Genomic DNA, 9313 nt, shown 5'->3' with positions numbered 1-9313 from the left:
CCACATTATTTGTGAGTCAGTCGAGCGTTTTTCTAAACCTCAGATGTTAGCCCAACTTTTTGTTTTAATACCAATTTAATTTAGTTGTCACATTCACAATCAAGTGGTTCAAGTTTCAAGAGTTAGGTGCGACACCCTTTATATCTGCAAACTATTTAGTCAGATGTACTTTCTGGTTAACTTTTTAATTTAATACGAGTATGTCTATGTAACTGAATATCTATGTAACTCTATGTATGCATAGAGGCACTTACCTTTGGATGTGCTCTGCGGGGAAATGCTACTTTTGGGTCTATCTGCAAAAATAGAGAAGAAGTGATACCACGAAGGAATTAAAAAAACACGAAATCCCAAATATGTAGAGCAGTACGAAAATTAAAAAAAAAACCGTATGAATAAATTAAAGCTAGAAAATTATTACTTATTTACATACAGATGCAAATACATAGAGTTGTGTGTATTTATGTATGCAAGAGTATCAAAACAGAAGAGTCGCAAGTGCCTTGAATAAAATAACGTTATGAAAAATGCTGGCGATGCAACACTCTAAATGGCAACACTTAAGCCGTATTAAAAACGTAAAACAGCAACAACCACATCGCAAGTGAAAGCAGTAAAATAACAGAAGCTGCAATTCAATTTCTCTGGTGGTATCGCCGTCAACCATGCGAATATAATAAACTTCAGAACGAATGTATGTAGATGAAAATTCTACAAAAATTAGCACAAGAAAAAATCAAAAAAACTAGAAAATAAATCCGTGGGGCGAAAATGATGAAGAATAGGGTCAGATGATGCAAATAGTGTGGTTTTCTAGTTTCTTTTTTTTAATGTATTTTGTTGAATTCATAATTTTCAAGTTATGGCGTTAATACGGTGGCAATTATTGATGATTATTAACTTAAAACCAACACTTCTCGCGAAAGCGATTTGTGTAGTAGCTACAACTCACTCTACTCGCAATACTTTGTTTTTGTTTTTTTTTTTTTGGTAAAGCGGTTGAAAACTAAATGACTAACTAAAGAAACATTATCATTAGCGGTCATCACACCTGTGGTATGTGGGGTATGCTCGCACTAACACTATAACATTCCTCCTTCGGCTGATTTCCACCCTGGAACCGCGTTAGCATTTCTTCAAGGTGGAGCCGTGTTTACGTCTATTGACACAACAGCTTGCTGCGTCCAGGTGCCTGCGTTGTTGGCGGTAATGGGGCATGTAAGCAGTTGTGGAGGAAATGAAGCATCGGAAAATGTACAGTAGTCCGTCTTGTCCTCTGTTTAATACTGTATCTGTCGTCGGTCTGTCTGCTGGCGTTGTTGTTACTGCTGAAGTTGCATCTGCTACTGTCGTTTCTACGCTTTTCTCTCCCAGACAATGTCGTTGAGACTCCTCACAACTGTGGCCGCGAACGATTTTATGGTGTCCCATTTAGCGATGGACGAGCCCATACCCAAGACACATACCCAAATCTTGTGATGTTCGAATGCCTTCTCCAGCACTGCTCTTTCTTTACTAAAATATTTGCAGTGAAAGGGCACGTTTTTAGTGTTCTCAACTGTATTCGAGCAACGTGGACAAAAAGGGATATTAGTCAGCTGGAAACTGTGTAAGTATTCCAAGAAGCTGCCGTGTCCGGTGAGCATCTGAGTTAAGCAATAGTTGACACCAGCATGCTTCCTATTCATCCACCCTTCGAGATATAAGTTTGTCTGTCCGCCGGCCTTTGGTTGACTCTTCCCCATCTTCTTTGACTTCAACTAGTATCTTTCTGGTAACAAGGCATATTGCGTAGTCCCGCGTTCATAAACGCAGGCAGTGCGTAGTGCGCTACGTTTACCGATACGGACCACCTCAACTTACTGGACTATTTGTACATATATAGGTTTATTTGCCCACACATTTGCCCCAAATTTTAATCCCGCGAAGTTTGACAAATAAATTCACCTTACTTTTTGCCCACAGTATTATGTATATAAGTGGAGAAAAATATTTATTTTGACCTTTACGCACTCCATTGCTTGCCTGTTTGTATACTGCAGCTGTCAAGTTTCAATAAATTTAAAAAATTCGAATCACTCCTTGATCTAAGGGCTGGCAAACTGCAGTCATATTACGAGATAGAAATATTATTTTGATATTCTTTAAATCCTATAAATCCCGAAACCTCATGCAAAAAATTTTTTTTTTCGAAATTACTTTAGAAAAATACATAGATTCAATGGTGACCGGTGAACGTTTTTTTAAGGGCGGTTTAGTGTACATACAAACATAAAGGGTGATCAATGTAGAGGTATAGGATCATGTTTATTATTTTTGTGTAGAACCATTCATGACATTTATTTCTTAAAGATAATCCTTTTCAAATGTTGGCCGCAACTGAATGGCAACGCCTTAAATCCACTGTTTTACGGGCCATATAGCAAGTAGAGCCGTAGAACCAAACCTTGTGAAGATCGCGGGCTTCGAATTTGCGGCATAAAAAAGTCACTTACCATGGTTGTTTTCAATAGACGTATTTGCTATTCTTTAATGACCTTGGGTGATCTACGGCCCAAATACAGCGATTTTGCCTGTTGACGTAGCCATTACACAAAAAATAGGGCTCAGCGCTGAATAATTATGTACACCATAACTTGGCCGCTGTAGCCGAATGGGTTGGTGCGTAACTACCATTCGGAATTCACAGAGAGAACGTAGGTTCGAATCTCGGTGAAACACCAAAATTAATAAAAACATGTTTCTAATAGCGGTAGCCCCTCGCCAGGCAATGGCAAACCTCCGAGTGTATTTTTGCCATGAAAAAGCTCCTCATAAAAATATCTGACGTTCGGAGTCGGCTTAAAACTCTTCTCTATTTGTGGAACAACATCAAGACGCACACCACAAATAGGAGGAGGAGCTCGGTTTTCGTAACACAATTGTACAATTTGTAAACGTTGATGAGACGTAAATCGTTCCATGATGAAATGTCAATGAATACTAAAAACTATTATGTATTTAGTTTGACAGCAGTCACACGTGATCTGTAAAAAACCCTATTGGAAAAAGTAACTACAATTTGATGACCCGTTATTTACATAAAACCCTCAGTATATACCAATAAATAAACAGACAGCCACAACTTCCCCCTTATGGGAACACCACAAACTTATATACATACAACAAAAATGTTGAAGGGGTGCAGTTTTTATTTGCCTAATCAACATTTAACGTTTGAAATAAGGAATTCGTCAATAATTTGCGAAAATTTCTTCCTCTCAACACTTCAAAACAAACGAAAGCCAAAAAATTTTCTAATGACATAACATACTCGTTTTGGTTTAAGCGCTGCCAGGGCCAGGTAAAGATTTAGAAAAGTCCAATAATTTTTGTATTTGTTTGAATATATGCAAGCTTAAGTTAACAATAACTTTTGTTTGTAGCGGCCGCCGTAATAGAATGGTTACGTACATGACTACCACTCGGTAGTGTCCAAAATGGTAGAAAAGGTATTTTCTAATAGTTGCAACCCTTTGGTAGGCAATTGTAAGCCTACGAGTGTATTTCTACCATGAAAAACATTGTCATAAAAATCATCTGGCGTCCGGAAGCGTAAAACTGTAGTCCCTTCCATTTGTCGAAAAACAACAAGACGAAGGGAACAAACATCTGTCAAAGTAACCAACAAATTATATTTATACTTTATATTTACAATTAAATATTCAACAATTCTTGATTTCGCACTTTTGCATTTTCACTTTTCATTAACACTGAAGGAACTGCGAAACGCTTTTTCAGGCAACCGAAACTTCATAAAAAGTACTTTCACAGTTCAAAGTTTTACCGAAGAAAAACTAACGAACTACCAAAGTAACGAGCCGGATGTGAAAGCCACTATTAAGGGTCATTCAACAGACTCGTCTAGATGTCATATTAAAATAAAACATGTAAAAACTTATATTTTTTAGGTTTCACTATTTTTATTCAAAATACTCGTAGTTTTTATTTTTGTGGGGTTTTTTAAAAAGTAAAGTTTATGTGGTTAAGCCAACAACGATTCCAGACCATAAACAGATCATTCGGGTTGAGATTGCTAAACGCAATGCGATAGTGTGTGGGTAAGTCCTTGAAAGCGTTAATTCTCGTATGGCTGCCTGCAGACGTGCTCATGGTTGGCATTTAAAGTACCTATGTCATTTTTCAGATAAAATTGTTAAAAAATCCACCTTCATTAAAAATAGTGAAACCTGAAAGATTTTTATTCTAAAACAACATAAAAGCGCATTTTTTGAAAGGCCCTTTACGCCTATTGTGTGCGTATCCACGAGGTGTGTTCAAAAAGTATCGCGAATTTCGATTTTTTTGTGGTACTAATGTTGGTACTCATGTCTCTCACTCATGCCGACGAGTTCGGCCATTTTGAATGTTCAGTTAATTGTTGACAGCTGCTTTGCTTGCACGTGTTTCGGCTCGTCTTCGATTTTTACCTATTCAAAAAGATGGATCAAAGAACCTGTATCAAATTTTGTGTGAAAAACGAAACTAAGTGAGCGGATGCATTCCGAATGTTGACTGTGTCATACGGAGAAGCTACTTTGGACCACAGCAATGTTTACCGGTGGTACAAAATGTTCTCAGAAGGCCGAGAAGATGTGAACGACGAAAAGCGTGCCGGACCCCCGAGCATTTCAACAACAGACGAAAAAATTGATGAAGTGAAGAAAATGGTATTGGCCACCGGTAGAGAAGTTGCTGAGGACTTAGACATATCGATTGGCTCGTGCCACACAGTTTGTACCAAAACTGCTCAATTTCGATCAAAAGCAGCATCGCATGAACATTCCTAATGAGATGTTGGACTCTGTTCGTGACGACACAAATTTGCTCCAGAGGGTCATAACTGGTGACGAATCGTAGGCCTTGCCACAGGGTAAAATGGTCAGAAAGGAATATTACCTGAAAGTTATGCGCAATTTGCGCGAAGCAATCCGCCAGAAACGCTCGGATTTGTGGAAGAACAAAAATTGGATCTTGCATAACGATAACGCCCCTACTCACACATCGTTGCTTGTGCGCGACTTTTTGGCCAAAAACAACACACTAATGATGTCACAGCCACCGTATTCCCCAAATTTGGCCCCTGTGACTTTTTCTTGTTCCCGAAACTGAAGAGGCCCATGAAAGGACGACACAAAGCTACGATTGACGAGATAAAGACGGCATCGAAGGAGGAGCTTAACAGAATAAAAAAAATAATAATTTTTTAAAGTGCTTCAAAGATTGGAAAAAAACGTTGGCTCAAGTGCATAATATCTCATGGGGAATACTTTGAAGGGGACAAAATAGATATTAATGAATAAATAAATAATTTTTGAAAAAACACAAAATTCGGATATATTTTGAACACACCTCGTATATTCAAAAGTTACCGCCATATCTAGTGAAAAGCATATCGTCGAATTTAAGATATTTTCATCTCTATCTCGACGCCTTGTCATTTGCATTCCTCTCTCTATCCTGCTGATATTTATGGAATCAATTCGGAAGCTTCTTTTCACTTTCCTCATATTGTTCCATTGTTCTCTCTTCATTCATTTTTATCAAATGTAAAATTTTCAGCGGCGAATTAAAACAAATCCCTTTTTAACAAAACCAAAAACAAATTCACCAAGCAATTGCAAAGTCTTAAATTAAATTATCTTTTTCATGCCGAGCTCAGCGCTTTACTATATTTTGAGCGAATCGTTGTTTCCGACGCCTTTCTCGTCATTTTAGTCACTTCACCACCATGCCACTTGAATCAGCAAAGATTTTGCTCAGCAGAACTTAATTTTGGGTTATAAAATCGACCCTGGGTTTCGTCAGAACTCAACGCGGTACGAATTGCTAAGCCAAGTGACCATCCCGTTATACAGTTTTAACAAACAGCGTCATTAAAAATAATTAAAAATCATAAAATTTCAATTTTGTTTTCAGTTACTTATTCTTAAAATTCTCCATTCATAAATATCTCAACACAAGTGTTCTATTACGTGTAAGAAGACGCCACTTTTATGCGACCTTACGTGATATTGCATAAATAGACGAGGTACTGCAGTTGCCCATGGTCGCATTTTAAATAGTTGGAATGTGATGATTGCGACTAATAATATCAACGCGATGGCGATGCTTATCGATGCACGAAATCACATTCGCGTCGACAGAAGAAATCGACAGTGAAATAAAATTAAAAGAACTAATGAAAACGCCATTTGGAGAGGCGAATGGAAGCATAGAAAAGTCTCTGAAATTGCTGCAAAAGCGTGCAAAATGAAAAATAATGCGGGAAAGTGAAATGGCCTCGCAACAATAAAAACAACTTTGAATTGAAATATTGCACAACTGAAAAATTAAAGAATGAGCAGTTGACGAATGAACGCGAGCAGTGTGTTGTGTAAGTGATGAAGGGCAGGGTAAGATGACTGTGCAGGAGAGCGCTGACAGGTAGAGCGCCAAAACTCAGCTGCAAGTTGGATGATTATTTCCTGCTGGATTCGGACGGCCGGGAAATCGATTTCGAGATTAAAGCTAAAACTAATCAGCGTTGAGTGGACGCAATACACATACAAACATGCATATACTTGTTTAAGTATATGTACACCATCAAACATCGAGTGGAAGCGGCGGAAAGTGAGTTCTCACAAACCTACCCACCAAACAATGTTTCTAGGCTAGTTGTTCCGCGGGAAAGATGGGCAGCTGACCACTAAGCCGGGTGAACGTTAAAATTTTTCACTGAAAAAAATTATTTTCAAAAACTTCTACAAACAAAAAAAATCGCATTTAAATTTCAAACACTACACCAATAAATCTTCATTTTTCATATATTCATCTCCTAAAGTCGGGCATAAGATGTTAGTTGTATGACCCAATAAATGTAGAATACAAATACATTAAAAAACCATGTAAGAAAAGGGATATTACGAAGCAGTAAGCGGTATTATTTAATCTTTTCCATAGTACTTGAAGCTTTTAAGCGAATATTAAAGGCCAAGTTGTTTAATGATAGATGATAGTTTTGACAATATTTATTTTTAGAATCCTGGTTTCAACAAGACAGCAGAATAATTAGATTATTGCAGAAAGAACTCGGCGGGCGCATTATTTCGTAAATCGGTTCTGTAATTTGGCAATATCTCGAAAATTAAATGACAGAATAATTATGTGGATTTCGTTATGTTCTGGCCAATTACATACATATTTTATTGCATTATGTATACTTACATTGTGTAAAATAAGTACCCGGAATTTATAATTTAAACTCTCCCGGGAATACCTGAAACTTCAAATTTAGTTTTTTCATGTTGGTACACATGTCCTTGAATGCACAAGCCTTATTAGAACGGGATCTATTACTTAGTGTGTTTTATTCTGCAGTCAAAGTGAGTTGATCTTTTGTTTACTTGGCGAATTTTACTATGGATTTTTGCAAAAAGAGCATCGGAAGGAGGTCTCTGAAGACATGGTTTCCCGAGCTAATACGGACCCTACGTGCATGAAACGCATAATAACTGGTGATGAGACATGGGTCTACGAGTACGATATACAAACCAGTCAGCAATCGTCTGAATGGCGCTTCGAGAACGAGCCGTATCCAAAAAAACCACGCCAAAGCCGGTCAAAAGTGAAGGTTATGCTCACGGTTTTCTTTGATTACCAAGGCGTGGTGCACTCTGAGCTCCTTCCAGAGGGCCAAACGGTTAATAAGGAATATTATTTATCCGTTTTAAGGCGTTTACGTGAAGCCATTCGCCGTAAACGGCCCGAATTGTGGAAGGACAATTCGTGGATTCTGCACGACGACAACGCGCCATCGCACCGAGCCTTGATTGTACGCGAATACAAGACCAAAAACTTAATAAATACTATCGAACAGCCACCGTATTCGCCAGATCTCGCACCCTGTGACTTTTTTCTCTTCCCAAAACTAAAATTGCCACTTCGGGGAAGGCGTTTTGAGTCGATTGAAGACATTAAAAAAAATTCGCTAAAGGAGCTGAAGGCCATCCCGGCGCCGGCCTACCAGCGGGCCATGGATGACTGGGTTGTTCGTTGGAATATTTGTATCGGCTCAAAAGGAGCCTATTTTGAAGGCGATCCAACAAATAATGATGAATAATATGAAAAAATGTGTTTTTTTTTAAATTCCGGGTACTTATTTTACACAATGTATATACAGGGTGGGCCATGTAAAATTTGCTTTTTGAATCGGATATAAAAAAAAACTAATCAATATTTTTTCAAACTTTTTCTTTTATTTTGAAGATTGAACATTGTCATTTATTAATGAAAAATAATATCATTCAAATGATTCCCACGACTGGCTTTACAGTAGGCCATTCGATCAACCCAATTTTTAAGCACATTTTCGATTGTTTGGGCTCCAATTTCATGAATGGCAACTTCGATTTCGTGTTTTAAAGCATCAATCGTCTCTGGATAGTTCGCATAGCATTTCTCCTTAACGGCTCCCCACAAAAAATAGTCCAACGGGCTTAAATCACAGCTCCGAGGCGGCCAATTGATATCGGAATTTCGGCTGTTCATTCGGTTTTCAAAAACGGTAGCCAAAAGTGCGAGTGTAACTTTGGCAGTGTGACAAGTTGTACCGTCCTGTTGAAACCAAATGTCGTCCATGTCATCCTCTTCAATTTTTGGAAACAAAAACTCGTTGAGCATGTCCGGGTAACGCTCGCCATTTACTGTAACCGCGGCTCCTCGCTCATTTTCGAAAAAAATGGCCCGATGATGCCGACAGACCAAAAACCGCACCAAACAGTGACTCGTTGTAGATGCATTTATTTCTCTACAGTAACGTGTGGATTTTCTGAGCCCCAAATCCGACAATTTTGCTTATTGACGTAGCCACTAATGTGAAAATCAGAAAAGAAGAAGAAGAAGACTCACCACTTTGGAAATAGGTTTTCAATATTTCCCAATTTTGTTCATAGCGTCCCATTTCGTAAATGTCAAACCTTTAAGTAAATTATGAAAACATTTGACATGTCATTTGTGTTACCATTCTCAAAAGAATAGGTGGTTCAAAAAGCAAACGCTATATGGCCACCCTGTATATATATATATATATATATATATATATGTACAGATATATATATCAGAATAAAATTAGTTGCTGGTGCATCCGGACAGCATTTTCATCAGCGGCCATAATAACTATCTCGCGTATTTCACCTCCTCTGAATTAGTTAAATTATTTCTTTAGTTGTGGTCAAAATAAAATCCTGCCGTCTAACGAATATGGAGTGAATTTTCTGTGTGGACTTCTGCTGCA

At 38.0% G+C, this 9313-nt stretch overlaps 1 long non-coding RNA gene across 1 annotated transcript in view; it reads right to left on the bottom strand.

The window, feature by feature from the left end:
- Positions 1–251: 251 nt before the first annotated feature.
- LOC129241639 (uncharacterized) overlaps positions 252–9313 on the bottom strand; it is a 69417-nt gene continuing 60355 nt past the window's right edge. Inside the window, exon 3 of the long non-coding RNA XR_008582149.1 lies at positions 252–296. This is a non-coding gene — a long non-coding RNA (uncharacterized LOC129241639). The remainder of the gene's footprint in view (positions 297–9313) is intronic.

The sequence above is a fragment of the Anastrepha obliqua genome, chromosome 3, assembly GCF_027943255.1.
Source record: "Anastrepha obliqua isolate idAnaObli1 chromosome 3, idAnaObli1_1.0, whole genome shotgun sequence".
NCBI classification, from domain to species: Eukaryota; Metazoa; Arthropoda; class Insecta; order Diptera; family Tephritidae; genus Anastrepha; species Anastrepha obliqua.
Note: the sequence above shows the minus strand (reverse complement) of the source record. Positions and strands in the feature narration are given on the sequence as shown.